Here is a 25,887-nt window from a genome sequence, read left to right as displayed (position 1 = left end):
GCAGAGCCTTGGTGAATTTTGAATTAATTGTGCCGTGACAATATATAGTTTAATGCCATTAAAACATTGGTATTGAGGGGTAAAACTACAACCTTCATTTATACAGCACTATATAAACTGCTTTCACATATATTAATGGACCTCACAACAACCCTGAGAAGGAGATAAAGCAAGTATTATAATCTTTATTTTACAGACCAGGAAATGGAGCCTAAGAAGTTAATTGATTTATTTTTGAAGGTCACTCAGCTAGTAAGTCGTAAAGTCCGGACTAGATTCTAGGACTACTGATTTTACAAAGCCTGTGCTCCTTAAATCTTTTTCTTCTCCCTGACATTTTGCGGTATATAAAATGTATACCCCTTGATTTTAGTCTTAACTTTCTTTTTTTGATAGCTAATACATTTGATGGAAGCACTGATAAAACTGTATGTTTCAGCAGAATCTATATATCACAGTAATGTTAGATAGCATTCAGAATATGAAAAAAATTGAATATGTGAAACAAATATCTGTATGATACCTTGAAGAATAACTAAACCCACCCTGTAATTGTAAGGATGAGTACACTGGATTCCAAGTAAATTAATGATTTGTCCACGTTCAAGAAGGTAATTAGTAAAATAACTCATAGTGTTGTTCATATTTCCAGACTCATTTATTCATCAACACTCCTTCGGATTTTAAGCCTCTATTAAAGGCTGATCACTCTATTAGGCATTGAAGAATTCAAAGACAAGTAGAACATCATTGCCTTTGTATAATTTCCAGCCTGATAGATACATGAGGCATGCACACTGATAAATAAAATGAAATACAGAGGACAATGGCACCTTAAAGAAAAACTACGATTAGGAGAACAGAAGAAGAAAGACTAGGATGATTGTCTTTTTGTTTGTTTGTTTGTTTGTTTGTTTGTTTGAGATGGAGTCTCGCTCTGTCGCCCAGGCTGGAGTGCAGTGTTGTGATCTTGGCTCACTGCAACCTCCACCTCCCGGATTTAGGCAATTCTCTGCCTCAGCCTCCTGAGTAGCTGGGATTACAGATGCGCGCCACCAGTCCCAGCTAATTTTTTTTTTTTAGTAGAGACGGGGTTTCACCGTCTTGGCCAAGCTGGTCTTGAACTCCTGACCTTGTGATCCACCCACCTCAGTCTCCCAAAGTGCTGGGATTACAGGCATGGGCCACCCCACCCAGCCTAGAATGATATTTTTACCTCTTGCTTTGTTTATACTGACTTCAGAGTAAGTCATCGATATACAAAATACTTAATTCCATTTTTTAAATATCTTAAAACATGTACTATATACATTAGTATATATATCTATACATATTTATATAGGTACTTTTATAGATCCTTGTTATTATATAGAGAAATATTTTTATATGTAATTGTCGGCATGTATGAATGTAAGTATAGATGTGCGCATAAATATTTTTAAGTGTGTCTGGATTTACATACACAAATACATGCAAGCATGTATAAGAGTCTCATAATACAAACCAGTAACATTCTCATTGGATACTGAAAGCGTCTCAATTCCACTACTGTAATTTAAGTTTTCATAATACAGTTATAAAATATCACTTAAACACTGGACAGCTCCATAAATCTATTTATGTCATTTATTTAACAAATATGTGAACAAAGCAAGTAAAATTTATTACCACTGTTCAGTTCCTTGATTTATTCAAAATACTTCCTTTTAGAGCAAACTATCCTGCTTAAACATTTTCACTTCCGTCACCAGCACTAACAATTGGATGCATTGAGAGGATGATTTTAACAAGGAAACAAAATGTGCTGTTGAGGTGTAGGTGGTTGTTTACTTTGGGAGAGTCGCTGCATCTCTAAAGTGTAAGGCCAGCTTGCCATGGTATGTAATGGCCTGTGTTCACACCCAGGAGGTAAACTGAGCTACACACTGGCTTCAGAGTACTCACAAATTGAACCCAGGAACCCACAATGTTACAAATGGCTTCATGGCTTTGAGGTCTCTCGTAACTGTTGAATTTCTTTGATTAACACATAATTCATTGCATTTTGTAACATTTATTTACTAACATCTTTTCAGGAAAAAACATACATCAGTTTTAAAAAGCATCTCAATTTCAGGAACATTGAAATGTGGTAGGGGGAACAGAAAGTTAATATTAGAATTGAAGAAACAGAAGTTAAAACTGTGAATGAAATATAACAAGATTATAGAACTATTTATTCTGTAGATTATTAAACTAATCATAATTAATATGTAAGTGTTGGTAATTATAATTCCAGCCTGTTTCTCCTCCTACATGACTAGCTGTTAATTAAGTCAGTGTTTTGGAATGTGGTGTGCATCACAATGACCTGGGAGCCTCCTAAAAATGAAGATGCCTAGTCCTCACCTCAGAGCTTCTAGTTTAGATTTATATGGGTAGAACCTAACTGCTGCATGGTTCACAAACTCCTCGGGTGATATGGATTATCTTCAAGCTTTGAGAGTTAATGTCTGAAACTCGATGCTGAGGGAAATATGAATCTTTCTTCAGTCCACATTTCTTTACATTTTCTTTTGTTTTTCATTTTTTGATAGCTTTATTGTTTTGACAATTTTCCATTGTCACTTAAATCTTAGTTTTGTGGAGTTTCACCATATGAATTTAAATATGTAAAATAATTTCATACTCTTTGACTCAATAGTTGCACACTTCCCAGAACGTCTCCTAAGGATATCTTTTAGAAAATAGGCAAACATTTATTGATAAATATAAAATATCAATTTAAGTTGCCTTCTTCTCTCACTTACAATCTTTGGAGAAAATGCTGAGACATCATATCCAGCTTAAGCTCTCTTCTAACTGACTTTGTTCAGACCAGTTGATGTAGCCCACCTCAAAACACCTATATTCTGTCCTGTGGAAGCATTTGGTTCAAATCATGGCTCCTCCCTAATCTCCTATTTCAACTCATTTTGCTAAGAAGACTCTACTTACTATTGCCGATCTGATTTGCATATCAGTCATTGACTCACCATAAATTTAGTATCAAAACCCACTGTTGTGCATTACATCTACAGTCAGTCAAATGTTTAGGAAGGGTGGTGCATGATGGAAAATGAATAAATCTATCAATTTCAGAGCAGGATATGTTACCAGGGAGATTATACCAATGTTAGGGATACACTGGTAGCTACATATTTCAGTTCTGGGAGCGACAACATCACAAAAGTTAAGAAAGAAAATCTCATGGGGCCTAGGAAGGGGCTGTGTCACTCTGAGACAATGTGGTATTAATCTAGTATTTCCCAGAGTGTGATGTTGGATGGCACATGAATGGATTTTCCCCCATAGTAATATGCTTATTGTAGCATGTACTAGAAAATATTACTGACATATCACAACTTTTAACAGATACGGTGTTTAGGCTGAGGCTAAAATAGCTGGACTTTAAGGAAAAGAAACGAGTTAATTTAAGTAGAAATGAATTAAGTAATGTTAAGTTGGCACATGGATATAGTGAAAATTGTGAGGATGCTACAAAAATGCCTAAGGTTTCAGAAACACCACACTTATTAATAAGTACTAATACTTATTACTGCACATCTAACATGGGTCCCAGCCATCACTAAGAGCACGTGTTCATTTCTGTCCCTTCTGGGGCTCAACATGTTGACTGCACTTGGTGAAGACTTAACACAGTTAAGTACTTAACACAGTACCTAGAATTATTTAATAGATATTTACATTATAGTGCCTGTTTAACTGCCTGTATTAAAAAGTTCCTGATTCATAACCATCAAAAAAAGGCCTAGAAAGTATAACACACAGGTAAACACATCAGCTTTGACAGCAGAAAGAAGTACTAATTTTAATTCCTTACTGACTATCATTCTCTGTGCAAATCATTAAACTTCTCTGTGTCTGAGTTTTCTTATCTGACCAATGGAGACACAGATTGGATATCCCTTACTTGAAATGCTTGGGACCTGAAGTGTTTCCGATTGTAGATTTTTTTCAGATTTTGGAACACTGTATTTGCAGTATATTGGTTGAGCATCCCTAATCCAAAAAATCTGAAATCTGAAATGCTCCGAAGAGCATGTCCTTTGAGCGTCATTTCAGATTTTGGATTTTCAAATTAGAAATACTCAATCTGTAATATTTGGGTAGATTATAATTTTTAGGATAAATGATAAAATATACAAAGATTTCTAGTGATGCTTCATAGTAGGTACTCAATACTAAAGCATTATTGTTATTATTTCCTTTCTTTTTTAAAGAAATGTCTGTTAAACCAGATGACCATGGAAAGTGTTAAGAAAAGAATTCGTAGCTGGGCACAGTGGCATGTGCCTATAGTCTCAGCTGTTTGGGAGGCTGGGGCAGAAGGATTGCTCGAGTCCAGGAGTTTAAATATCTCAATATTTCAGCCAGAATCCCCATGCATCTTCCTTGCCAACCTTGACTGAAAAGCATTGCTGGTCAACTCGTTTGTTAAAATGCAGTTGCTGGTTCTCCAGTCTTGGGGAAGATGGAAAAAACCAGCATCCCCTCTGATCCTCTCTTGAATCAATGAACTGAGGGAATTCACTTCTGTAAGAGTCTTTCCTTATTAATATATTTTACGGTTTTCCTGTCAGATCTAAATTTTACTTTCCAATATCTGCATGATATTACACTGTAGAGTTATTCCATTATAGATACTAACATTTAGGTTATTTCCAGCATTTCGCTACCTGCTTCAGGTACTTCAATACTATATTTGTATAATGCCATATACAAAATTATTTCACACATGTTCAAATATACCTATAACATAAATTCCTAGCAGAGTGCCTAAATCAAAGGCTACGTACAGTTTCAATTGTTAAATATGTGGCCAGATTACTCTGCAGAAAGCTTGTGCTAGTTTATACTCCCACCAAAACACAGAAGTGTTTCCCCACATCCACATCAAAACAGTCCATTTAAAACACATTATTCATTTTATACGTAAAACATAGAACTAGAGTTTTAAATTGCAAGTCCTTAATTATGCATAATGTTAAGGCTTTGCTTTCTTTCAATGCTTTATGACAAACTGCATAACCAATCTCCCAGCCATACACTTTATCCTGAGGATAGAAGGTCAGAGCACTTCCGCCCTGGAAGTAACCTTATATTTCACTTGCTTTGCAGTTCAGAAAGGTGACGCCCAAAGTAGAGACAGTGGGATGTTGCCACAAGTCACACAGGACCTCAGATTTTTTCTTTGTTTTTTGTTTTTTGGGTTTTTTTTTTTCTCTCTCTCTCTCTGTGTGTGTGTGTTGTTGTTGTTGTTGTTGTTTGTTTTGAGACAGGTCTCACTCTGTCACCCAGGCTGGAGTGCAGTGGTGCAATCTTGGCTCACTGCAACCACTGCCTCCCAGCCTCAAATGATTCTCGTGGCCTCAGCCTCCTGAGTAGCTGGGATTGCAGGCGTGTGCCACCACACTCGGCTAATTTTTGTATTTTTAGTAGAGAAGGGGTTTCTCCATGCTGCACAGGCTGGTCTCAAACTCCTAGGTTCAAGCAGTCCATCCACCTCGACCTCCCAAGGTGCTAATACAGGCATAAACCACCATACCTGGCCTTATTGTTTACCTAACAACTGACCATTCACTATCTCTGAGTTAAGGGGTTCCTGGAATTCCCTTCCTGACTCCAATAATCCACTGCTTACGATGCAGAAAACAAGTGACTTTGTTAGAATTTGATGGCTCAAACTCAGCTTGATCAACACAAATTTTTCACACACTCCTAATGGGTTTAACTGGTGTAAAAGGCATTTTAAGAAACCAGAGGAAAATTATTCTTAAAAGCAAAGAACATTCTGTTTTGCAGCAACAACGAACATATTCCAAAGAGATTTCACTCATGTATCCTGAGTGTGGCATCTGATGAGGTAAAATTATCTTGGCTGATTTGTGTGCAGATGTTTGCTTGTACCTTGTAGTTCATACTCTGCGACATTATTAGTGCTATTTTCTCTTCCTATAAAGTGCTACATCCTTCAGAAAACAGCTCCAGTGGGTCTATCACTACCTACCTTCAAACACAGTCAAATAAAGTGCTGCTTTGGAGAAGCTCTTCCTAACTCCACCATACAGCCTTTCTGCAAAATCAGAATAACGACAGTATCAAGTAGAAATGATTATTGACAGCCAAAGATATTTACAAGTTAAGGAAGTGAAACCTCTGCTTGACTTGACTTTTGAGTAATGACTGGGGAAATTGATTACCAGAGGGAATCCAGTTGACTTTCCATGAAGAAGCTGACTATTAATGGATGATTTAATCTTCTGGGAGAGTGAATCATTTCTCACTCCCTGCTTGTCTTTCCTCTTACCTTGCTCTGCTTCTAATGTTGGAGCCTCCTCTCTTCCCTAACACCAAATTTCCCAGTAAAAGGAGGCCAGGAGAGAAATGGAACATACAGCCATGTCCCACACAATGATGTTTCTGTATGATGTTTCTGTTAAAGATGGACCACATCTACCATGGTGGTCCATCCCATAAGATTATAATTGAGCTGGAAAGTTCCTTTTGCTTAGTGACATCATAGCAGTTGTAACGCTATAGCACAATGCATTACTCACGTGTTTGTGGTATTACTGCTGTAAACAAATCTACAGCATTGCCGGTCTATAAAAGTATATCACGTATAATGATGCACAGTATATATTTGGTAATGATAATAAAAGACTATGTTGCTTATGTATTTACTATACCATACTTCCTTGTTATTTTAGAGTATAGTCCTTCTACTTATATATAAGACAGCCTCAGGAGGTATTCCAAAAGGCATTGTTAGTATAGGAGATGACAGCTCCATGCATGTTGTTGCCCCTGAAGACCTTCTAGCGGGACAAGCTGTGACGATGGAAGACAGATACTAGTGATCCTGACCCCTGACCCTGTGCAGGCCTAAGGTAATGTGTGGTTTGTGTTTGTGTCTTAGTTTTTAACAAAACATTTAAGAAGTAAAAACAATTGTTTAATAGAAAAAGTATACATAATAAGATATAAAAAAGAAAATGTATTGTATAGCAGCACAAAAATACTTAAAGTTTAAAAATTAAAAAGTTTATGAAGTAAAAAATTAAAAATTAAAAAGTTTATGAAGTAAAAAAGTTGAAGTAAAAAAGTTTATGAAGTAAACAAGTTACAGTAAAGGCCAGGCACAGTGGCTCATGCTTGTAATCCCAGCACTTTGAGGCTGAGGTAGGAGGATTGTTTGAGTTCAGGAGCACCAGACCAGCCTGGAAAACATAGTGAGACCTTGTCACTACAAAAAAAATTAGCTGGGCATGGTTGCATGCACCTGTGGTCCCACCTACTCAGAAGGCTAAGATGGGAGGATCACTTGAATTTCAGAGGTAAAGGCTGCAGTGAGCCATGACTGCACTATACACTCCAGTCTGGGCAACAGAGCAAGACTCTGTCTCAAAAAAAAAAAAAAAAAAAAAAAGTTACAGTAAGCGAAGGTTAACTTCTTACTGAAGAAATAAAACTTTTATGTAAATTTAGTGTAGCCTAAGTGTACAGTGTTTATAAAGTCTACAGTAATGTACAGTGATGACTAGGTCTTCACATTCACTCACCACTCACTTATTTGCTCACCCAGAACAACTTGCAGTCCAGCAAGCTGCACTCACAGTAAGTGCTCCATACAGGTGTACCGTCTATTTTTATCTTGTATTTTATTGTACCTTTTCTATGTTTAAGTATGTTTAGATACATAAATACTTACGACTTAACATTTGCCTACAGTATGAAGTACAGTTGTATGCTGCACCCATTTGTAGCCTAGGATCAATAAGTTATAATATATAGCCTGGGTGTATAGTGGGCTCTACCATATAGGTTTGTATAAGTACATTCTATGATGTTCACAGGATGACAAAATTGCCAAAAGATACAGTCCTCAGACTATATCTCTCTCATTAAATCACACATGACTGTGTATTATTATCTCTTCTTGAGAGGAGAAAAGTGTAGGAGACCTGGATTTTAGCAGTAGATCCACCACTCACTCACTATGGGACTTGAGGCAAGTCAAAACAATCTCTGAGGTTCTTTACTTTGAAATTCTAGGATTTTTAATGTCTTGTTAAATGCCTATTGGAAACAAAATTCCATTTATTGCAGAGTTTCCCAAGTGTATTTGTGAGGAGTCTTTCTTTTGCAGTTTGCCAAAATACAACTCTAATTGACATAAGCAGGAAAGATAATTTATCTCATGTAAATGGAAAGTATAGAAATAGAGCCATGCTCAACCATGTTTGGATCATCACTTTCTGTCTTGCTGCCTCTCGGTCTCCTTCCTCCTTGGCTTCTGCTCTTTTCTTTCTTCTTTCTTTCTTTCTTTGCTTCCTTCTTTCTTTCTTTTCTTTCTCTCTTTCTTTTCTTTCTTTCTTTCGTTCTCTCTCCCTTCTTCCCTGTGCCCCTCCCTCCCTCCCTCCCTTCCTTCCTTCCTTCTTCCCTCCCTCCCTCCCTCCCTCCCTTCCTGCCTTCCTTCCTTTCTTCCTCCCTCCCTCCCTCCCTCCTCCTTCCTTCCTTCCTTCCTTCCTTCCTGTCTTCCTTTCCTTTCCTCTTTTCACTTTTCTTTCTTTCTTTCTTTCTTTCTTTCACTTTTTCTTTCTTTCTTCCTTTCTTTCTTTCTCTTTCCTTCTTTATACATAAGTTCTTTAATGGTGATTTCTGAGATGTTGGCACACCCATCACCTGAGCAATGTACATTGTACTCAGTGTGTAGTCTTTTATCCCTCACCCCCTTCCACCCTTTCCCCCTAGTCCTCAAAGTCCATTGTATCATTCTTATGCCTTTGCATCCTCATAGCTTAGCTGTTTCTTCTGTGTTGGTTCTTCCCTTGTGATAGCAAGGTAGCCACTAGCAGGTTCAGATTAATATTCCATCAACCCCAGTAAAATAGTTATATCAAAAGTTCTAGAATTGAGTTTCACTAGACAAAATTGTGTTTGCTGTAAGCAATTGCTCTGGATCATGTTTTGACTTTTGTGCCAGGCAGTTAGGAAAGAAGCAGAAGGGAAAATGCAGCTAACTCTACTAAAATCACATGGACTGAGAATGAGGAGGGATAGTTCACCAAAGGCAGTTCTGTTATCAGAAGAATGGAGAGAGAATGTGCAAGCAAAATGAGTGGTCAGTAGTGTCTTAGTCCATTCTGGTTGCTATAACAAAATACCTTACACTGGGTAATTTATAAATGACGGAATTTATTGCTCACAGTTCTGAGGCTGATAAGTCCAGGATCAAGGCACCAGCACATTTGGTGTCTTGTGAGGGCTCATTCCTCATAAATGGCACCTACTTGCTGCATCTTCACATGGCAGAAGGGGAAAACAAGCCTCCTTGGGCCTCTTTCATAATGGAACTAGTTGTATTGCCTATTCAAACTTGGTGCTGTATGAAGGAGAAAATTATTTTCTGGCATGGATTCTCAAGTCATCCTTCATGGTGGTGTGTGACCTAAATGTACGCTATCTATGTTAGTTGAAAACATATTGGCTGAAAGGTCAGTGCTCCCAATGATCAAAGATTGATGAGGGTCAAGCCTTTGTGACCTATTCACCTCCCAAAGGCCCCTCTTCTTAATACTGTCACTGTAGGGGTTAGATTTCAACATATGAATTGTAGGGGGATAAAAACATTTAGACCATAGCAGGTAACTTTTGTTCACAAGAAGATTCTTTTTCAAGTAAAGGCTGCTTTTCATCTTACTTGCACTAACTATGAGGGTAAGGAAAAGGAATCAGCACTCTCTTTATCTTTAAGATATTCTGTCTTCACTAATCAACCACAAAGCAATATGTGATCACAAAGTAATTTAACTTCTTTCACTGCCTCTGGATCCCTCCTTCTTGAGTCTAATCCCAGGATACCCTCTTCCCTTTCCAGGATCATATTCCTTTTATTTATCTTGTTTCTCTTCTTTGAGACTTCTTCCTTTATGACATTGGTCTTCAGCATATTTTGACCCTACAGCTTTTTTTACAAAACAAATTCTTACCATAACCTACAGGACTCTACATAATCTCATTCCCAGCTGCCATACTTTTCTTTTCATACCTTCCTCCAACCACATAAATATGCCAACCAAATGAATATGCTCAAATATCAAAGACACCACCCTTAGTTTCCACTTTCTGCTAGAATGAAGTAGCGCATGACAGCTCCATGCTTCCACTGAAAACAATTTAAAAAGCCAGATATGTTACAAAAATTACATATTAAAGGCATCCAAGAGCTACAAAAGAAAGGAAGATTAGGGGGACTAAAATTCCAGAAAGGCAAGAAACTTCCAGAGGTGATCTGAAGATCAGCAGTTACTTTTTCCCTCAGAAATTTGCTAATTCCTGGCTATGGTTAGGGGCTGAGAATCTGGACTTGGTTCTGATCAAAGCTTTTAGTAGTGGCAAAATGGGGAAACAAATACACAGCTGACTTTCTCCCATGAGACACTTAAAGACAGCTAAATTCTAAAGCTGCTGTTGTATCTCCTCAAATGTTAGTAAACTTGTCTCAGGCTTGCCTATTTTCTCCTCCTAGAAACTGCATGAGATATATATTAGCCTTTCTTACTCTGATTTCCATTTGTCTTAACCCTGCATACATATTTTAAATATCTGTGATTTTGTTCCTACTATTGAATAATTTCTTTAGGTCTACTTTCTAGTTCACTAAATGTCTCTTTGTCTGTATCTAACCTAATGTTTACTATCCATTTAATTTTCAATTATAATTATTTTTTCTCCTTCCTAAAGGTTTGATTTATTTTTATAGCCACTAGTTCTTTGTTTATGTCACTTCATTTTTAATATTTTTCATATTTTTAACTATTTTTAGTATACTTTGTACTTTATGACAAATAATTTCAATATTTGAATCTCTAATGGTCTGATTTTATTTCTGTTTCCCCCCACTCCATGAACTTTTCCACTTGAGAACTTTATCTGGGGAAATGTTTTGAGGTCTGTATTAAAAGGGTGTTTCTCCAAAGAGGTTTTGAATTTGCTTCTCTTTGATCATTGGGGGCACTGGCCTTTCAGCCAATATGTTTTCAACTAACATGGATAACGTACATTTAGGTCACATACTACCATGAAGGATAACCTGTGACTCCATGCCAGAGAATAATTTTCTGCTTCACACAGCACCAAGTTTAAATAGACAGTTTTCCTTGGTCTTCTTCAGGAAGGGCAGGCTGATTTTAGTTTTCTTTGGAAACCCAATTTTATGCAAGCTCCTTCATACAAAGAAAATCCTACTCTTGAAACACTAGCGTTTGTTGCCTATCCCCAGTGTACAACAGGCATCACATTTTAGCTGATGCTGTAAGGATAGAGCCATCTGTGCTGTTTGTATTTCTGGAATTCTATTTTTGTTCTGTGATTGGCTTTTGCTATTGTTGTTAATCCAGAAATTTTAGGGGTTTTTTTTATGAGTAAGATGTTCAAGAAAACTAGTTCATTTATGGCTGGGGTAAAAAATGTTTCTTAGTTCCTCTCTATTCCCCAAGCCACTCAGCCCTCATCCCACCTGACTTGCCTGTCTCCTACCCTCTTTTCTTGTGGTCTTGCTGTTATTTAAAGGGTCCCTCTCTAATTGTTTTTTTCACCAATGTAAACAACTTCCCAAGATCTTTCAATTACCTTCTCTTACCCTGGAATTCTCTCTACATCTGTTCTTCACCATTTCCACCCAGGCTAGAGCCTGATTCTGTCTTATTTAATGATTGTACAAGTTTTCTTACTGTAACCCATCTTAACTTACTTGAACACAACTCTGCTCACGTCAACACCTACTCAAGCCAGCAGCAGTTCTTTCAACCTACCAAATCAGAACTTTAACTGCCATTATTTTCTTCAAATTGTCTTTACCCTACAGTTCAAATGTGATATGCTTTAGTGTTTTTACTACCGTTTGTATAACAGATGGGTGTATATTTTCTCTTTTATTGATTAGATTCATAGCATGAGCAAAGGATAGAAGAGCATAGACCAATTACAGGAAAAGGTAGGAAGTGAATAGATCTTATATAGCCAAATCTTAGGTAACATAGATTGTGATAAATGAGGTTCACACCAGACTGTGAAGAACTTTCAGAGCTGAGGAGGTGGCATTATTCTATGGCCCACAGAGTACCAGTGAAAATCCAGATTATTTTTGTACAACCACTTTCCACTTTGAGCAACTCTAAGAAGCTATATTAGTTCATTCTCATGCTGCTGTGAAGAAATACCTGAGACTGGGTAATTTATGAAGGAAAGAGGTTTAGTTGACTCATGGTTCCACATGGCTGGGGAGGCCTCAGGAAATGTACAATCATGGCAGAAGGGGAAGCCAACACATTCTTCCTCACAAGGCAGCAGGAGAGAGAAGTGTTGAGTGAAGGGGGAAGCCCTAATAAGACCATCAGATCTTGTGAGAACTCACTCACTATCATGAGAACAGCATGAGGAAAACCACCTTCATCATCCAATGACTTCCTACTGGGTCCATCCAGTAGGATGGGGATTGTGGGAATAAAATTCAAGATACGATTTGGGTGGGGACACAGCCAAATCATATCATTCTACCCCCATCCCTCCAAATCTTGTGTCCTCACATTTCAAAACACAATCCTTCCTTTCCAACAGTACCCCAAAGTCTTAACTCATTTCAGGATTAACCCAAAAGTCCAAGTCCAAAGTCTCACCTGAGACAAGGCAAGTCTCTTCTGCCTATGAGCCTATAAAATCAAAAGTAAGTTAGCTCCTAGATAGAATGGGGGTACAGACATTGGGTAAATACACATGTTTCAAATGGGACAAATTGGCCAGATCAAAAAGTCTATGGGCTCATGCAAGTCCAAAATCCAGTAGAGCAGTCATTAAACCCTAAAGTTTCCAAATGATCTCTTTGGACTCCACATCTCACATCCAGGTCTCACTAATGCAAGAGGTGGGCTCATGGCCCTGGGAAGCTCCGCTCCTGTGACTTTGCAGGATACAGCCCCCCTCCCAGCTGCTTTCACAGCTGCCGTTGAGTGTCTGTGGCTTTTCCAAGTGCACAGTGCAAACTGTTGGTGACTCTACCATTCTGGGGTCTGGAGGACAGTGGTCCTCTTCTCACAGCTCCACTAGGCAGTGCCCCAGTGGTGACTCTGTGTCCGGTCTCCAACCCCACATTTCCCTTCTACACTGCCCTACCAAAGGTTCTCCATGAGGACTCCACCCCTGCAGCAAATTTCTGCCTGGACATTCAGGCAGTTTCATTCATCCTCTGAGATCTAGGCAGAGGTTCCAAAACCTCAGTTCTTGGCTTTTGTGCACCAGCAGGCTCAACCCTATGTGAAAGTGGCCAAGACTTAGGACTTGTATCCTCGGAAGCCATGGCCCGAGCTGTACCTTGGCCTCTTTTAGCCACAGCTGGAGCAGCTTGGATGCAGGGCACCAAGTCCCCAGGCTGCACACAGCAGGGTGGCCCTAGACCCAACCTATGTAACCATTCTTTCCTCCTAGGCCTCCAGGCCTGTGATGGAAGAGGCTGCTGTGAAGGTCTCTGTCATGCCCTGGAGACATATTCTCCATTGTCTTGGTGATTAACATTTGGCTCTGATATGATTTGGCTGTGTCCCCATTCAAATCTCAACTTCAATTGTATCTCCCAGAATTCCTACATGTTGTGGGAGGGACCCAGGGGAAGGTAATTGAATCATGCGAGCCAGTCTTTCCTGTGCTGTTCTCATGATAGTGAATAAGTCTCATGAGATCTGCTGACTTTATCAGGGGTTTCCGCTTTTGCTTCTTCCTCATTTTTCTCTTGCTGCCACCATGTAAGAAGTGTCTTTCACCTCCTGCCACGATTCTGAGGCCTCCTCAGTCATGTGAAACTGTAAGTCCAATTAAGCCTCTTTTTCTTCTCAGTCTCAGGTATGTTTTTATTAGCCGTGTGAAAACGAACTAATACAGGCTCCTTGTTACTTACACAAATTTCTACAGCAGGCTTGGATTTCTCCCCCAGAAAATGAGTTTTTCTTTCCTATTGCATCTTCCGTCTGCAAATTTTCCAAACTTTTATGCTCTGCTTCCTCTTGAACACTTTGCTGCTTAGAAATTTCTTCTGCCAGATACCCTAAATCATCTCTCTCAAGTTCAAAGTTCCTCAGATCTCTTGGGCAGGGGCAAAATGTTGCCAGGCTCTTTGCTAAAGCATAGCAAGAATCACCTTTATTCCAGTTCCCTACAAGTTCCTCATCTCCATCTGAGACCACTTCAACCTGGACTTCATTGTCCATGTCACTATCAGCATTTTGATCAAAGCCATTCAGCAAGTCTCTAGGAAAGTCCAAACTTTTCCATATTTTCCTGTCTTGTCTGAGCCCTCCAAACTGTTCCAACCTCTATCTGTTACCCAGTTCCAAAGTTGCTTCCACATTTTCAAGTATCCTTATACCAGCACGGCACTCTCTGCAGTACCAATTTGCTGTATTAGTCTGTTCTCACACTGCTATATAGAAATACCCAAGACTGGGTAATTTATAAAGGAAAGAGATTTAGTTGACTCACAGTTCTGCATGGCTGAGGAGGCCTCAGGAATCTTACAATTATGGCAGAAGGAGAAGCAAACACATCCTTCTTTGCATGGCAGCACAGAGAGAAATGCCGAGCAAATGGGGAAGCCCTTTATAAAACCATCAGATCTTATGAGAATTCACTCACTATCATGAGAACAGCATGCGGGAAACTGCCCCATGATCCATTCACTTCCCACTGGGTCCCTCCCATGACATACAGGGATTATGGGAACTACAATTCAAGATGAGTTTTGGGTGGAGATACAGCCAAACCATATCAGAAGCATACATGAATGGTATCTCCTGAAGTTCTGCAATATGTCAGTCTCAGTAAACCTTACATAGAGCAATAACTTAAATATGGTTGGCACTCAGTATATGTTTACTAAATTTTGTCCAACCTCCATAAGGGATATGTCTTCCTAACTTTTATTGAGATAAGGAAAGTTAAGGCTGGTAGAAGCCTGTAATTGGGAAGATATCTATAAAATATTGTTGTATTTTTGTCTCTCCTTAAAAATGAAAGCAAATATTGTAAATATTATGTTCAGCAGATTTTAAACACTTGATCGTTTTGGGCTTTAAAATGTATAATATAATAGAACTATGTGTTGTTCTATATAATTTTGCCAGAAAAAAAAAAGTTTCTATTATATATAACTTAGTTCTCAGTCTAAGTCAAGTAGTTACATCAAGAGTCAAATCTCAATTTCTATAAATCAGTATATAAAAATTAGTATGAGGGGGAAACGTTTCTGAATTTGATCACTTGTTCTCTTTCTCTCTCTCTCTCTCTCTCTCTCTCACACACACACACACACACACACACACACCCCTACCTTTCACTTGCATAACAATAGAGGAAGAAATGAGAAAAACAAACCTTACTTGCTTGCTTGTCAGAAGCTATGGAAGAACATATAATAAATATCTGGGCCTGATGCCCATGCTAGGGATGCTGCTATTGGAGAAGTGCCATTGCCATTCAATAATGCCCTAAGGAGGAATCCTATTCATCTGGCTCTCTCGAGACAGGAAATGTGGGAACTGATATAGCCAAGCTGCAGACTAACAGAAGCCATTAATCCAGTGTCCGTCATAAACCTCATCTATCTGGAGTCTATGAAAGGGAAGTCTGGATCCTTGAGAGTCTTCTACCTCAGAGGTAGGTGTGGAAGGAAGCTGGGCAATTGGTGCCATTTTTTTTTTTCTTTTCTTTTTTAGCCTCTCACTACTAAATAGGTTTTTCTTTATTTAAGCTTGTATTCAAGAGCACTTAATTTAGTTGGATCACTGGCAACTGTCTATAAACTGCCAAACTTAGTACAAAAAAAAAAATCATTCCATAAGAATCCTGGGTGTTAATACTTAACGCATCGTTAGTTTGTTTTGAGTCTAGCTTGATCATGAATACTCATGCCTAGCAGAAATTTGAGAATGAAGGGAGAAAATCCTTCTGATCCTGCATCTTAAATGGTTACATATAAAACAAATTGGCTTGCTTGCATGTGCTTTTATTATCCTGTGCCTCCAAGTTACTCAGCCTCCAGTGTAAAACCTTAAACAAACACAAAATTTGTCACAATTTGATAAGCTCTGAGCCCATATGTGCATACTTCCATCAAAAGTACAACAGACTTAAAATTTAATTTCTATGCCTGACAAAACAGTTTAGTTCTCTGTGTTTTATTTTCTTCATGTGGCAGTTGTTTTTATTTTCACAGTAAATTTTTCAAAGATGAATTCTGGCTGTTCAATAGCAAAGAAGAGTGAATCTGAACAATACCAAGAGATAAGTTTGAGAAAGATGCAGCCTCAAAAGTAGAAGTGACACAAAGGCACATTCAGGGAGACATGAGAGGCCAAATTACACATCAAATTGTAAAAGCTGCAGATAGAAATTGCCAGTCACCAGGAGGGAGGGAGAGACAGGAAGGGAGAATGCCCAACAGCAGCTTTGACAAGCACAGCCTATCAATTTCACCAGACAATTATAGGATCTGTAGGAATCTTGTTGGCTTGTTCATTTTCCGGTACACCCTCTTTATTTCTCAGGAAGTCCTGACCTGGGGTAATGACTGCTTGTAGTATAGACAGCCCATCAAGGAGTCCTGTTCCTGTTTTAGTTGCCCATTGTGTGACTGTGACTCCACAATTAACCACAAAGACAAGATGAGAGACACCCAAGAAGAGCACAAGCTTCTGGCATCTCCCTGGAAAATCAACTTTATCCTCTCTAGCCAAAATGGATTATTAAAGGAGTTTTTTTTTTTTTTTTTTTTTTTTTAAACTTGGTATTTTCCCAGTGTAGGCAGTAGTGATTTCCAGCAGACAAGTCAACATTAAATCTGAGGTTGAATGAGAGTGATCACATCTGACACCAGAAGAAGAGTTAGGTTCCAGCCTGGCTATTCTTATACCAATTTAAAAATATTAATTGGTTGTCTTGGGAGAGGAGATGTGGGAATTGCTGTAGCCGAGCTGCAGATGAAGACAAGCTATTAATCCAGTGTCCATCATAAACTTCACCTATCTGGAACTTCAAAAACGAAGTTCTTAAAAATGTTGTTAGTAGAAAGGATTTATTTGAGAAGGGGCCACCATAGCAGATATGCTTAATTACTTTGATTTCATGAAAGTCTATTTATCTGATAAAAAGTTTAACCCCCAAATTGATTGTAATTCTAAGGATTTAAACCATTCAGTTAGCCTAAGATTTTAACAGTCGTTTGAAAGTTTGACTTGACAGGACTGAAACGAAAGTGCAAAATCTTGAACTTGAAAATCTACCATAAAATAAATTAATGCTTTCAAAAGAAGGAAAGCAGGGGGTTTAAATTCCATTTTTTTTTAATTTTAACGTTTTATTTTGTGCCTCTTACTCCCTTGCCACAAATTAAAACATTATGTTTTCAGCCTCTTTTTTTATTAAAAAATGTGTTTGTGATATCTCGTTGCCACCCTTAATCCCACACATCACTCACCTATTTTGTTCATTGCTTTCTAATTCTTAAAGATGAAAAGGGAAAATGATTTGTAGTGTGTAGTTCTGATGTAAGTAGGTGAGAAGAGCTGAATGTCTACTCACCATGATCTCATCAAATGTCACATGTCTGATAATATTAATGGTGAGAATGTATGGAGGTTTACAATGTGCCAATTACTTTTGTATGTATTTACATGAACAGTATTAGTTTATTAGATGCATCCAAACAACTACTCTATGAGGCAGAAATTAAAAGCTGGACAGAGAGACGTTAAGTAACATGCCCAAGGTCACACAGTTAGTAAGAGATAAGAGCAAGGCCGGGCGCGGTGGCTCAAGCCTGTAATCCCAGCACTTTGGGAGGCCGAGACGGGCGGATCATGAGGTCAGGAGATCGAGACCATCCTGGCTAACACGGTGAAACCCTGTCTCTACTAAAAAAAAAAATACAAAAAACTAGCCGGGCGAGGTGGTGGGCGCCTGTAGTCCCAGCCACTCAGGAGGCCGAGGCAGGAGAATGGCGTAAACCCGGGAAGCGGAGCTTGCAGTGAGCTGAGATCCGGCCACTGCACTCCAGCCCGGGCAACAGAGCGAGACTCCGTCTCAAAAAAAAAAAAAAAAAAAAAAAAGAGATAAGAGCTGGCCTTTAAGCCTAGGGTCTGACTCTAGAGTTCTTGTCCTTAAGCATAAAGCAACATCATTCTTCCAGCAATTTTTGTGATGTGTGAATATCGTATTATATTTATAAATAGCTAACTTTAAAGATAGGGAAAAAAGGTATGATTTTACTGTTTCCCTCAAATAAAAACTGTTTGCAATTTTAGATCATATACAGAATTGGTGGCACACATAATTATGATTGTGCTGTTTGATAATAAGATACAAGATAAAAAGCATTCATTTTCTCTAACAGAAATGATTTGTTTTCATTTTTCACAGTTTTACAGTAATTATCATCAGTGTTAGTGTTGACAGTTTTGTCAATCTTATCATTACCCATAGACTTTTAAAAAGACCATTGTTCAAATCTAAATGGAGAAAGAGAGAGTGAGCTTTATTATGCTTTCAAATGGACCATTTCCGCATATCCCCAGGTCAAAATTACAAGTACTGCACTCTCTTCTTGTCATTCATCAATCCATTCATTCATTTACTCTTTCTTTCACTTAAAAAATGTGTATCATACTGTTTTTATATTAGTCGTATGAGCAAACGTTCTCCCTGCTTTCACAAGTCTTTCATTTTAGTGGGAGAGATAAATATTGATTTAAAAAATCAACTATATAACCACAAGCTGTGATACATGTTATTTAGAAAAATAGCTGATATTGTGAAACCATGCACTCGAAGAACCTGGCCTGATCTGAAAATCTCAAGAAGATCTGTATTCATTTTCTAGAGCTGCTGTAACAAATTACCACAAACTGGTGACTTAAAACAACAGAAATGTATCCTCTCACAGTTCTGGAGGCCGGAAGTCCGAAACGGGGTGTCAGCAAGCTTGGTTCTTTCCGGAGCTCTGAGAAGACTATTCCATCCCCTCTTCTAGCTTCTGGTGGTCACTGGCATTCTTTGTTGTTTTTTGATTTGTAGACACAATGCCCCAATCTCTGCCTTCATTTTTACATGACATTCTCCCCTGGATATATCTGTATGTTTGTGTCTAAATTTTCCTTTTTAAAAGGACGTCAGTCATCTTGATTACATATGCAGAGACTCTATTTCCAAGTAAGGTAACATTCCTTGGTACTGGGAGTTAGGACTTAAGCATATCTTTTGAGGGACACAACTCAACCAACAACAGCTTCCTTGAGTCAATGACACTGGAGCTGAGATGATTAGAATCAAAGGAAGACAGGACTTTGCAAAGAGAATGGGACATGTAAAGGCCCCAAAACAGGAAGGAGCATCCTGTTTAAAGACTGGAGAGAAGGTCACAGAGACAAACACATGCACAGGGAAACACAGGAGCAAAAAGTCTCAAGGAGTCACCCATGGTGCTGCTTATCTGCTCCCATGCAGACTCCCCTCCATGAGGCATGGACATCACAAACCTAATCACCATTGCTCCAGGTCTACCTCCACTGACCAGCCAGCACCCTCATGTGCCCTTGAGTCAAAAGAGAAGCAAACACTCCTCTCTTCTGGGCTAGACTTTAGGAGAAAAAGTCTATGTGATAAAGAATCCTTCAGGGCCAAAGCTTGGGTTGTGCTACATGAACATAAGGTTTGGGAGAAGGCTTGTGTTAAATCATAGCTTTGTGCAGCCTTGAGTAAGTGCACGATTCTGAGCCCCAGTTTTTTCATATAAAAGGTGAGGTGATTATAGCGTCTGCATAGTATTCAAGTATTTTGTAAATTTCAACAATAAGGAGAAAGAATGCTACTTGGAATAGGGAAGATGAAAAATCCTTGGCCTTTTACGCCTAGCATAGTTCATCCAAATTACTTCACAGTAACAGAAGGAGCTGGGTGGGGAATGCGGGGAAACTATTAATAGCATTCCCCAGTCTGTGTACCGTGGAGGAGGTGAGAAGGTTAATAGTAACAATAACATTTCATCTGTGCACAATGGAGAGGGTGGGAGAGCAAATATTAATCATTTTAATAATGGAATATATTTACAGTGGTTTATGGGATAGCAGTGTTTTCTCATATACAATCGTATGCAATGCTTGTATCTCCTATCCCACTTTTAAAATAAAACTCATGTATTTAGGGGATGAGAGAGTTTTAAAATACCAATCTCCCTATCAGCTAGCGCTTTGACTGCAGTAGTTCATCACATTAACCAATCTGGAGAAGGCTGAATGAGTGGGTAAGATGATAACCCATGAGGAGAAGGAAACCAGAATAGAGCTTCAGGCACCCACCTCCAGGAAGGTGGTGGAGACAGGGGAGAGAGGAGAAATCCCATTTTCACCCAGGACCCATCCTGTGTACCCAAAGGGTCTCAGCATTTCCAGAAACAGATTCAGGTACATAATTTGTCAGAGTTATGGTCAAGGTTAGGTTTATCCTGCTGAGGGCCACACAGTGTGCATCATGCAATGGCCACAAAGCGCTGGAGAATGAGCTGCACACTCACCTGAGACACATTCCCCAGAGGGTTTGCAATGAACCATGTGAGGCATCCAGGAGGACTTTTTGATCCCTCAATGAGATGGACCCTGTTACCTCATATATCTTTTCAAAATGTTTTTATGCACGTATGTAAATATAGGTCCACATAGATATGTGTGCACATGTGCATATATATATATATATATATATATATATATATAAAATCTCTTTAGTTTTTTACATGAATGACATTATACTTTGGACTTCATTCGTCATCTTGCTCTTGAAATGTTTTGAGGTACAACTAGCCTCGTTGGTTCATCTACATCTTCCTATGTGTTTTTAAACTCTTGCATAGTAATTTAAAGACTGGACATACCACTTTATTATGCTGGTCCCTTTTTTATTTTAGTTTTTTAAGTTTTTTTTAGGGACAAGATTTCATTCTGTCACCCAGGCTGGAGTGCAGTGGTGCCATAATAACTCATTACACCCTCAACCTTCTGGGCTCCAATGATCCTCCCACCTCAGCCTCAGAAATACCATGCCTAACAATATTTGTTTGTGCAAACAGGGTTTCATAATGTTGCCTAGGCTGGTCTCAAACTTCTGGTCTCAAGTGATCCCCTCGCCTCAATCTCCAAAAGTGCTGGGATTACAGATGTGAGCCACTGCGTCTAGCCCAAGCTGTTCCCCTTTACATGGACAGTGCATTGTTTCTAATTTTTCACTATGACAGTGTTGCACAGGTGTGGTAAATATCGTCATGAAGTCTCTCATTATTATCTTTTAACATACTATATAACTTACATAGTTATCTTGCTGATTTTTTATTTTCACTCTGCTAGAGTATATACTCCAGGAAAGCAAGGATGTTTGTTTATTCTATCCTCAGCTCTATCTCCAGCCCCTAAAACTGTGTATGCAGTGAATATTCATTGAACAAATGTGCTATAGCCATATTCTGCAGCCACACACAGTTATGGTGTAACTATTATCCTCTTAATAGGAGGACAACTCTCTGAGGGCATGGACACCCTCAGAGTATTTTAGCTGCAGTGCCTGGCACAATGCCTGCTTAGAGTGGGAGCTTTATACATTTTAGGAACAAACAGTAACAGGTACTGTTTAATACGTCATCAGATCAATGTGGCTCTGCATCTCAGCTCAACTTACTGATCCCATGGTTCTGATGAAACATCCACCTAAAAAGGATTACCATCAGCTTGTGTCTAGTCCTATCACCACCTCCCTTGCTTCCACTCTGGTCTAAGCTGCTACCATCTCCAAGCTGGATTTTTGCAGTTTTCCAAACCAGTTCACTTAATTCCACCCTTATGCTCAGTCTTCTCCTTTTACTAGAGCAGTCAGAGCAAAATGTTAAAAGCTAAGTCAGATCAGGGCACTGCCCCTCTCAGCTCCTCCTGTGGCTTCCTACCCACTCTGAGTAAAAGCTTAAATCAATGCAAAATGGCCTAAAAAGCGCAGCATGGTCTGCACACAACGCCCTCCCATTAATGTCTGCCCTCTAGTTGGCTGCTGTCCTAGCTCACTCATTCCTCCAGCCTCCCTGGCTCCCTGAAGTTCCTGGAACTTGGACGTCTCTGCTCACTGTGGAGCTCTTGTACTACTTCCTCACTACCCTGGCACGCTTTCCCCCCAGGCATCAGCCTTTAATCAAATAGCAGCTACTTAGGCTTTCTCGGATCTAAAATCACAACCCCACCTGGATCCTTCCTGTCGACCTCTGTTTGGTATTATTATTTCCCATAGCACATTATCATAATCTAGCACAGTATATTTACTTAGCATGCTTATTGTGTGAGTCTCCAACTAACATAGTAGCTCCCTGAGCCAACAATGTATGTCTGTTTTATTTATTCACCACTGTATCTTCCATACCAAGTACAGTGCTTGGCAGCTATGCAGTGTTCAATACATATTTGTTGAAGAAGCTGATTTTAGAACAGAGCACTTATTTGACACATATCATGCTAAACGCTTTACCGGCCTTATTCCATGTATCTATCGCCACCATCCTTTAAGGGTGGGACTATAGTGATATGGTTAAGAGAATGGGTCCTAGAGTCTAACAGCTTAGATTAAATCCTGTCCCCATTGCTTACCAACACTGAGCAGAAGGTCAATCATTTGTCTTCAGTAAGTCTTTGTTATGTGAATGATTAAAAGGGAAATATTAATGATTATTATTTATTATTAGTTGCATTTAATCAGACTCTATGAAGCAACCAGTGCAACATCATAAGAAAGTTTTCAACCACAACACTAGATTTAGGCACAAAATCCCCTCTTATTTAATTATCTATCTCATGTGATCATTTTACTATGTAATAGTTATGTTGTGCATACGGTTTTGCAGGGTTAAAGCACTCCCATGTCTGAACCCTATTTCACATAGGAAAAATATTAACTGCTAGTTTATAACCACCCTAAGAAATGGGATTTCTAAGTGAAAAGCCCTAAGCGATTAATTCAATCAGTGCTCAGAACATTATGACGATGAATGATACATAGCCTTGTGTTAAATCTTAATAATGCTCTGGACAGCAAATGTGTTTAATAGCCTTACACTTTGTCTTCTAGAGAACATGTCTTGTTTGTAAGCCATCTGAGAGTTCTAAAGGCAATAATAGGTATGAAAAAGAGTGTTGTGTTTCTGGTCCTAAGGGAAAGGCAAGGACCATGCAGCGGTTAAAACAAATGTTTTGGAATCAAGCTGAACTGATTTTAAATTTTGTCAGACACATCACAGGCTCTCAAAAAACATTAATTGAGTCAATTAATGTCTCCTAGGCATACAAGTTGCATGACATTGGGCAAATTTAAAAGTTTTAATTTTCTCTTTTGCGTAACTGAAAAATGATATCTACCTCATGAATTTGTTTTAATCAGTTAATACATGTACAGTGGTAAATACTGTGCTTGGCATGTAAAAAGATGGCAATAGAGTTATTAATAAATAGCTTCTTTCCATTCTACAGTTCAGAAAATAGAAGAGACTTCTCCCAAATTAAATGTTTTACCTGTCATGTGAGATATAAGAATAGACCAGTTTAATACCAGTTTTACATCAGATAGAAAAATGAGCACTTTCTAAATTCTCTCCTCTTTCTGCATCTTACCTCTAACTCCAAGCTAATCAATAGTCTTGATACATCCATAATTCTTACTAAATTTTCTTACATAATATTTATTCAATTCTTCTTTATTGCCAGGACCACAGAGCAAATCCTCTCTCATCTTTCAAGACTCAGCTTAGCCATCCCTTCTGTTAGACATACTCTCTGTCCTTCCCAGGGAGTTGGAGCTCCTCCTCTAAGCACCAGTAGTGCCTGGTTTGCTTCTCTGTTGCAGCACTCATTACAACTTCAGGCCTGCAGTTCATTATTTACATGTTGGTCTCTCCCAGTGGGGAAGAGTTGTAGAGAGGATTCATAAATCATATATTCAGGGCTGGAAGATGATTTTTAACACTCACCTCAGAGCATTAAAAAGATAATACATGTAAATAGATTTGCACAGTGACCAGCAATAGTAAATGGTCAATAATGATAATTATGATGATGATTAGCAGTAGTGGCGGTATTCATCTGTCACAGTAGGAGGTGAGTAAGTGGATGAAGAATAGTAATTATCTTTACAAATGCTATGATGATCTGGAATATTATAGGCCGGGACTCCAGGGCTTTGGAATATCAAAGATTGCTTACTATACAAAAAGAAAACAATGGCCCCAGAATCTTCTGAGATTTTAAGATATGTAAGAAAAAATTATGAGCCCTGGAGAGATTTGTTTTTCCTAACAAGGTGTCTATAGAAATAACTTAAAACTTAAAATGAGAAAGTATAATTCCTAATTTTCTGTGCCAGGTAATAAAGAAAATGCTGAGAGGAAAATGTGTTTCTCAAATATAAATTTCTTACATTTGGAAATATATTGCTCAATTTTTAAGTATATAAATACAATTAATATACTACAGAGCATAACATGGATAGAACAACATTTGGTTAACTCAATGATAAGTGACATGTCATGCTGTAGTGGTCTATGCTTTGGAAGAACAATATTAAAATTTTGTGGTTTTAAAGAGTTCTTTACACTTGCCAATGATAATTTCATTTTGGTTCCATTCAGGTACCCCTTCAGCAAACATTTTAGAGTTCCTAATATGAGGCACTGTGCTAAGTGCTGCGGATACAGTGGTGAGCAGGACCAGGGAAATCCCTGCTTCTACAGAACAAATACGTGATAGAGACATTGAAGGGGAAAAAGTGAATATTACAGGGTATCCAATTTATTTCCTTGAGTGATTTGTACCCTTGAGTTGGGTAAGATATGCGTCAGAGAGGCTGGCTTCCCTGAGAAAGGTGGATTTGATGGAAAACGGTGCCCCCCCACTGATTTCCAAAAAAAATGATTTATTCAAGCTCCAATCTAATTGACTGCACAGTCCCTTCATGAAAAGAGGCTGGCATACATTCAGAAGTTTGTTCTGGCCTTGTTGATTCCAATTAAGTCAGGTTTTGCAGAGTGGACAATTGTGCTGTGACTCGCTGTGACTAATGGCTGGTTCTCTGTTCAATGAAGAGGAGAGGCACTTGAAAGCCTAAAGCATTTCAGATTAGGAATGAAGTCCCTATGTTTGCATTAATTCCAGCTTTTCATGATGTTATGTCGAAAGCAAGGCCATTGTGTTCCAGCCTCACTCCTAGCTTCGGCTGCTTGTCTACCCTTATTTTCCCTTTGCTCCACTTTCCTCACTGAATTCTTCTGTGTTGCTTCCCACCATACCCGCCACCCTGCGCCATTGCCAGAAACATTATTTCATTCTGATTACAGAAGCTATACAACAATTATAGAAATCCTAAGGAAAAGAAAAGCCTCAATTATTTTAAATTAAGATCTCTGATCATCTGCCATTCAAAAAAAAACTACTGCTATTTGAACACCTATCTTTATATATATAAACATATATGCTATCTACTTTAAATGCCTTACATCACATTATGTTGAAGTTTATTTCTATAAAGTGCTTAGAAATTGCTTTCAAATACGGTGTGGAATAAACTTTTTAAAGTAAGTAAATCAATAAATAGTAAGAAGATGGTACTGCTTTCCCTCAAATGTGATTTCTCTAAAAGCAAACTAAAGTATTTCTAGTACAGTGTTTCTGGTACAGTTGGGCTTACAGGCTCCGGAGTAAGGCTAGCCATGTTATTATGTACTGCCTTTGC

General features: G+C 38.6%; 1 protein-coding gene across 5 annotated transcripts in view; it reads left to right on the top strand.

Annotated features, from left to right (window-relative positions):
* Window positions 1-25,887, top strand: part of JAKMIP2 (janus kinase and microtubule interacting protein 2) — a 201,811-nt gene that overhangs the window by 74,234 nt on the left and 101,690 nt on the right. Inside the window, exons 2-3 of one of the 5 annotated variants that reach the window (XM_030927963.1) lie at window positions 6,753-6,932; window positions 15,618-15,747. The exons of the other annotated variants lie outside the window; for them this stretch is intronic. The gene's annotated coding sequence lies outside the window, so the exon portion shown is untranslated. The remainder of the gene's footprint in view (window positions 1-6,752; window positions 6,933-15,617; window positions 15,748-25,887) is intronic. 5 annotated transcript variants of the gene reach the window in all.

This window comes from Rhinopithecus roxellana, chromosome 3, assembly GCF_007565055.1.
Source record: "Rhinopithecus roxellana isolate Shanxi Qingling chromosome 3, ASM756505v1, whole genome shotgun sequence".
Lineage (NCBI taxonomy): Eukaryota > Metazoa > Chordata > Mammalia > Primates > Cercopithecidae > Rhinopithecus > Rhinopithecus roxellana.
This window is presented reverse-complemented; position numbering and strand designations above follow the sequence as displayed.